Source organism: Neomonachus schauinslandi, chromosome 15 (assembly GCF_002201575.2).
Source record: "Neomonachus schauinslandi chromosome 15, ASM220157v2, whole genome shotgun sequence".
Classification (NCBI taxonomy): domain Eukaryota; kingdom Metazoa; phylum Chordata; class Mammalia; order Carnivora; family Phocidae; genus Neomonachus; species Neomonachus schauinslandi.
The window spans coordinates 37,861,190-37,868,624 of NC_058417.1; positions in this window are offsets into that span (position 1 = coordinate 37,861,190).

The window sequence follows — 7,435 nt, forward strand, 5'->3', positions numbered from 1 at the left end:
GGTCGTGACAAAGTCGTGGAAGACTTGGGAGACCATATTAGAGTCTGGATGGGCTTGAGGGGAACAGAAAAAGGTTGGATCTGCAGAAGGATAGCTGAGAGTGACATCCAAGTTAGGACTTTCTGATAGCGAAGTAGTGGAAGAATGTGGACCCTTCTGCACCATTAACTGGACGTCTCTGCCCTGGAGACTCCAAATATACACATCCCTGGACCATGAGGAGATGTCCTCATAGTGCTCAAGCAGAGGACTCTGCTCCTCAAGCAGAGAAGGGACAACTTAACATCATGTGTCAAAGGCCAGGGCTGACAATCCATCCTTTGTGGATGCAAAGCAGGACTCCTTTCCAGTCTTGGCCTTTGGAATTCAGCAGAGAAGGGGCCTCAGTCCCCACACCTAAGGTCCCCAAACCTCTCCAAGACACGTTCCCCTCCTAGAGATCCTACCACAAATGGAGTTAGATCAGGGGGTAGGGAGAGGTAGGGGGAAGATGGTTCTTACTCTCCAAGTTGTCCGCTGTCCACTTGGCCTGAAGGTACTTCTTCATGCAGGTTGCTTACCTGCCATTTCCCCAAGTCCTCCTCCCTCACCTCCAGCCCTCTCTCTTCCTGCTCCTTTTGGCCCTGACCAAAAGGTCTAGCTTTATCTCCTGGCCTGTCCAAAGAAAGGGAGGTAGGTTGGGGGTTGAAGGAATCCTTCCCTGGGTGTGGGTGGAGAAACTTCTGGATCAAAGTCTCCCTCCTCCAGGGGCTCCTCTGCTGTGGGTGATGAGATTGGGGGCGGGAAGGATGTCACTCGGGGCGGGGGGGGGGGGGGGGGACTCAAGAGGGTTCTGCCTTTATGCCAGCCCTGAGGAACAGAGGCCGAACCCTGTGTTCTCCCTCCTGCCCACCCCTGCACATAGCCATACATGCAATCTCTGTCCTCCCAAGAGTGAGCTCACCATTGGAGCACTGCTCAGGTTACTATGTGCAGGAATAGAGATTTATTTGTCAGTGGCAGAAACAGGACAAGGGCAGAAGTGAGGGTTTGTGGTTGTGGGGGCTTAGTCCCTTCCCCCTCCAGAACCACCCACATCAGCTGCAGACTGACTCTGAGTGCTAGCTTTCCTGAAAGGAGCTTCAAAGGATCCTGGCCTCAGCCCTCAGACCAGTCTCCCCAAAGGCCCATTCATTAGCCAGCCTTCTGCCAGTGCCCTCTGAGGTGAGGGCTGCCGTCTTCCCTCTGGCTCAGCCCAGATTAGCCCAACATCCCTCCCTGGGCACTCAGACTTAGGTGCTTGAAGCACCCTGAGATAGGGTCATCAGGCCCTCCATCTAGCCTGGGCTGGAGCAAACAGGGGGCTCTTCTGTGTTGGAGACCTCCCGACAGGAGGTACCCCCATTGCCCCCCAAAGAGCAGAGATTCTGAGTTTCTTAAACTCAATACCTATATAGTCATGAATTAATTGTGTGGCCTCAGGCAGGTAGCTAAACCTTTTAGAGCCTTGATTTCTTCATCAGCAACACAGAGGCAGTGCCTACCTCACTGTGAGGAGAATGGCTGAGGTAGCTCCCCTTAGCCCAGGGAAGACTACAGGGAAAGTTGTTTTCTTCTTTCCCTCCTTCTGAGAGACTGGTCCTTTCCCAGTGCTTTCCCTGGGGCAGAGAGAATAACCAGCCTCCTCCTCTCACTTTCCTGTTAATTCACTAGGGAACCAGCTCCAAAGGAGATTCTGGGAGGGAAGAAGTCCCAGGGGGAAGCAGTGCTCCGGGTGACCCAGGAAAGCCAGGGAAGTTGGTGGGCTCTGGGCCCATCTGGTCTAGGCATCAGAAGCCCAAGGTGGGGCCAATGCGGAGGAGGCAGGGGGCTGGATCCCATGACCTCTGGATGTCCTTTCTGGCCTGCAGCCTTCATGCTTCAGAGCAGTCTTTCATGAACTAAGCCTGAGTCATTGCCTCCGTGCTTTCAACCCCCCCCTGCAGTGACTGGGGACAGGGCAGGAGTAGCTAGCTCCTGGAGAAGGAACATTATGCCATCTCAGAGTCAGATGGCAGATATGAGGGGTGGGCTGAGCCAGGGGCCAGGTGCTATAGGTGGGTAAGTAGCAGTCACACCCAGAAGGGCTCCCTAGACCTCAAGTCATAACGGAACTACGTGGTGCCTCTTAATAAGGCAGCCGAATGAGTGAAAGTGGGTGCTAGGCCTGGGGACAGAGGGATGGACCAGATGACTCCAAATCTGTGCACAGCACAATGTCCAGCACATGAAGAAAGACTGATTCTCATCCCGGTCTGCCCTTTTCTTCCTTTTCTTGGGCAGAGACCTATCCATCTCTGGAGGGACTTTGGTTTCCTTCTTTTTAGATTGGCAGAATTGGAGTAGATTAGGTTGACATAGGGAGTCAGATTAGAATGGGGGCAATAATTGTATATCTCTTAGTGTTCTTTTGAGGATTAAATGAGTTAACATATGTAAAGAGCTGGACAGAGTGAGGGCACAATAAATTTTTTTTTTTAAGATTTTATTTATTTATTTGACAGAGAGAGACACAGCGAGAGAGGGAACACAAGCAGGGGGAGTGGGAGAGGGAGAAGCAGGCTCCCTGCAGAGCAGGGAGCCCGATGCGGGACTCGATCCCAGGATCCTGGGATCATGACCTGAGCTGAAGGCAGTCGCTTAACCAACTGAGCCACCCAGGCGCCCACAATAAATATTTTTTACCTATCTATCTACCTGTCTATTTATTTATTTAGGGATACTTAACCTTGAGCTTGCAGGCGAGCTTCAAGGAGTTCATGAATCCCTTGAAGCTGTAGAAAATGTTGGAGGATAAGCATTTTCTGGGGGAGAGTCTAGAGCTTTCACCTTCTTCTCAGAGAATCTAAGATCCCCAAAAGATTAAGAACTACTGGCCGGAATGATCCCCAGGACCCCTCTACTCTGAGCGGTTGATTCTCTGATGGGAGGGATTGCTTCTCCTTCCGTAAGGACTGACCCCTTTTCTCCCTTGAACAACACCTTCAGCTCAAGCCCCTCCCTGCCGTGGCCTCTGCGCCCCTGAGTTGCCAAGGACAGCCCAAGCTGAAAACGTGAGTGGCTGGTTTTTTCTCCAGCTTTAGAGTTGGAGCTCCTAGGGTGGGGAATCTGTCATGGTTGAGGTCAAGTCTGGTTCTCATCTCCCAGCTGGGGAAAGGAAGAGGGCCCAGGCTCCGTGGGGCAGGGGGCACAGGGAACACAGTGACAGGCCTGGCCTTGCCCAGGCTCCCCTCCCTCCCCCGCCAGCCCACCGGGGTCCCAGAAGCAGATACTGCTCTAATGAGCTAAGGCCCAGGCGGGCATCGGTAATTATGATTTTATGAAAATATAGAAGGCTCTTATGCAAGTCCCTGACACACTTCCTGGCTGTGGCATCTGGGACAGCCAGGTCCCCAGGGGCTGGAGGAGAGCCCTTCCACCACCCCCTGCTGCCACCAACCCCTGGAGCTCAGGACACTGGCAGAGATCCGCCCTCTCACTGCCTGTAGCATTGTCCCTAACACACTCTGGGTGAGCCGCTCCCTCTCTCTGTGGCCCAGGCTTCCTGGAGGGGACAACATGGACTCCAGGATATGCATTCCCTCCTCCCCTCCGCGCCAAGCCGAGGCTGTCCCGGAGACCTGTCCTCATGGGAGGGGGATGGTGGCTTTGGGATTACCTCCCTCTCCTCCATGAAGAAAACCTCTCCTTCCTGAAAGATGTCCCCTTCTCTTCTGTTTCTTTTCTCCTGGGGGCTGGGGCCATAGGGCTGACAGCAGCCATGGGGCTGCACCCTCCCCAGGCCCTGTGCCGGTTTGCCGTCCGCCACCTCCCTGGCCTCGGATGGGGTCCTACCCACCCACAAAGCATCTGTTACCAAGGTAACAGCCATGTCATCAGTTTGGGGCGAGCAAGGAGGTGGAGCCAGTGGACTGGTGGAGGGGGTGCTGTTAGGGGTTAGAATTTTGGAGAGATGAACACTGAAGGGCCCCCAACTCTTAAGGGAGATCTTTTGCTGGAGAGCGGCCTGGGCACAGACTGGGGCGGAATGTTGCCGAGAGCCCATGGGAAAGAGGGCGGATGAAGTCTGGAAGCAGCTGGATCCAGGTGTTAGAGGTGAGGGTGACTCGGCCTTACTATGCTGGAGGAGAGTCATGGTGGTGATGCCAAGGAGAAGTTGAGGCAGTGACAGTGGAGCCTGCCTTTAACTCCTCCCTCAGGGTCCAGCTTGTTAACTTGTCCTAGGGAGAGGCATTGGGCTGGGAGAGTCTGGACCCAGCTGAGGCAGCGTGGGGGGACCTCAGGCCAGCCTGGGCCCACACCGCCCCCTGCAGACTGCACAATCTGCACTGGATGTCCTTCCGGGAGGGGCGTCTAGGTGGCGTCTTTGAAGGTCTACATTTGACACATCTAAATCATGAGGTCCTACTAAGTGCCTCGAGCGTCTCTGGGCACCGAGGGCGCCTGAACCTTGCACTCAAGCCCTTCTTGTAAATCGTGACCCAGAGAGCACAATAATGCAAAGGGTTTCTCTGAGCCGACTTGGGGTACAGAGCAGGGGAGGCAGATGCTGCAAGCTGGGTTGATAGAGGCCATCGAGTAGACCGGAAGGCAGAGGCCGGAGTATTCCAAGCAGAGGAAACAGCCTGGGCAAAGGCAGAGAGGTGAGGGACAGAACCGCGGGCTGTGGAGGCTGCGGGTGAGCAAGGGGGAGGAGGAGTGGCGGGAAGGAAAGGCAGGTGGGGGCGGGGCTAACTGGCTCAGTCCGTGGAGCGCGGGACTCTGGATCTCAGGGTCGTGAGTTCAAGCCCCATGTTGGGTGTAGAGATTACTTAAAAACAAAAATCTGAAAAATAAGTAGGCGAAAGTGGACAGACGGCCCTGAGTGCTGAGCCTGGAAGTTGCGTTTTCCTGTGAAAAGTAGCGTCTTAAAGGGCTCCCTGGAGCCCAGTTGAGCAATCCAGCAGTGCCTTGGAGGCATGGGGGGGTGGGGGTGGGGGTGGGGAGGGGAGAGCAGGCAAAGCGTTCAGTCAGAACTCGAAAGGAATTTAGACACATGGCTCTATATTAAATGTTCTGCAAGCCTTGCATTTGACTCCAAGAATATCCATGCTGGTTTTCCTGCCAGAAAAACGGATTTTAAGCACTAAGCATCCTGTGCCAATGATGCCCTGGAAGATGGACCATGGTTACCCAGGGGTTTCCACAGCCCAGTCTGACAATGGCACTGAAAGCAACAGAGGCTGTGGGGGTTCTCCCCCCGGGGAGCGGTGCCATCATTCCTGTGTCGTAAGGAGATCGCCCTGGATGCCGATCCCAAAGGCAGCAAAATGGAAACAGAGAGCTGGAGTAGTGAGCTTTCGGGGCCCTCTGGCCAAAGGCCTCACTATGGGGATGGGCAGAAAGCAGTCCTGTGTCTTGGCCTGGGTGGAAGGCATGTGTGCAGGATAGTGAGGTGACTCAGGTTCCAGCCCATTCCTTACTAGCTCAGAAACTTCAGCAGCCTGCATCCCTCTGGTTTCCTAGTCCCTAAATGGGGATCGTCTTACCTCACGGGGAGGTTGTAGTGGGTAGTGGGACTGCCTTTCCCTCCCTGCTGCAGCCTCCACGGCTGCGCATCCCAAGGGAATTCCCAAGTCAGGCGGGACCCCTACGGAGCCACACCTGCTGAGACCACAAATCCTGCTTCCTGCCCCTCCCGCTGCATCATTAGCACAACCCTCCAGCCCCGCCCCCGTCTATTAAAACCACCGCAGCTCAGCTACTGTCATTCGTATTACTCATCCTCAGGGCTCACAGCCTGGGCGAGGAATGGAAAGTATTTTGTCCCCATTTTGCAGCTGGAGAGCCAGAGTTCGGAAAAGCCCCAGGTCACTGCCATCCCTGGAATCCAGGTTCCTGGGTGGGATACTTCTTTGGGACTTGTTGAATGAATGAATGAATGAATGAATGCATGCATAAATGAGGGACACTTCCCCCATCAGCTCTCTTTCTTTGGGGGAGGGGTGGGCTTCATTCTCTAGCTCTCTGGGTTGGAATGTTGCCTGGAGATTAATTTTAAAATTCCATACATATTTGTCAGGCAGAGTGGGGCATAGTACAGTGATTGAGAGCAGGGACTGTGACCCGGAGGGCCTGGGTTCAAATCCTGGCTCTATCTCCTCTTAGCTGTGTGACCTTGAGATAGCTACTTAACCTCTCTGAGCCTCAGTAGCTCTGTATAATGAGGGGAAGGTGATAATAGAATAAAAGAAAAAAACAGCATCTACCTTAGAAGGTAGATTGGTTGAAAAGCACTCTGTAGTTGTAGTAAGCACTGAAGAACTATTTATTAAACAGACCCTCAGGGCGCCTGGCTGGCTCAGTCAGTTGGTTAAGCATCTGCTTTCAGCTCAGGTCATGATCCCAGGGTCCTGGGATCGAGCCCCACATTGGGCTCCCTGCTCAGCGGGAAGCCTGCTTCTGCTTCTCCCTCTGCCTGATGTTACCCCCTGCTTGTGCTCTCTCTCTGTCAAATAAATAAATAAAATCTTTAAAATAAATAAATAAACAAACAGACCCTCTTTACTTATAAATTTTAAGTAAATAAACCCATATGAGCACTAGGCACTGGGGATACATAGAAAAAGAGACCTCTACATTTAGTAAGGGCTCAATTATTACCTCAGTCAGTTTTCCCTCTAGCCCCATGGGGTGGAGGCATTAATCAGACCCTTTTTATAGTTGCCACATGAAGCTCTGAAAGGTTGTTACTTGCCCAAAGCCACACAGCTGTGCTTGAACTCAGAGTCTATCTCAAGGCACATACTCTTAACCCCAAGGCTGGTGCGCCTCTCTTAGCCCCTACCCTCAAGGGGCTTCCATTCTGATGGGGAAACAGACATTGGACAAACTGCACAAAGAATAAACAGCACGTCAGGTGACTGCTGTGAAGGATTTGGTGAAGGGCAGAGACAGGACATGGAGAACGTAAGCACCGGCTGGCTGGGCTGCACGAAAGCTAAGAAGCAGGCAGTACGTTTGAAGTGCGCACAGAGCGTACTTTTTCCAAGGTGAGACTTTCTGGTGGTCTGAGAGGGACTCTCAGGAGCAAAGAATTGGGGGCTTAGAGCCATGCCCGTGCGCTAACTCTAGGGGGCGCTGTTCGGCGCGGAGCTGGGCACCCGGACGTGGCCGAGACCTTGCTGGGAGGCGGGGCCGCCTCCTGGGGTGGGCCACGCGTGTACACAGGCACACGGACCTCACAGGGACTGCCATGTTCGTTTAAAATCATTTTGCTGGCGGCTCAGGACCCAGAACGTTTGACCACCAATGTGGAGGCAGCAGGGGGTGCCTGAGCCCTGGATGGGGCCCTGCGGGCGTCCCACACACTAGTGTGAGGGAGGGAGAGAGAGAGAGAGAGAGAGAGGCTCCAACCTTGTAGGCACTCCGGAACATT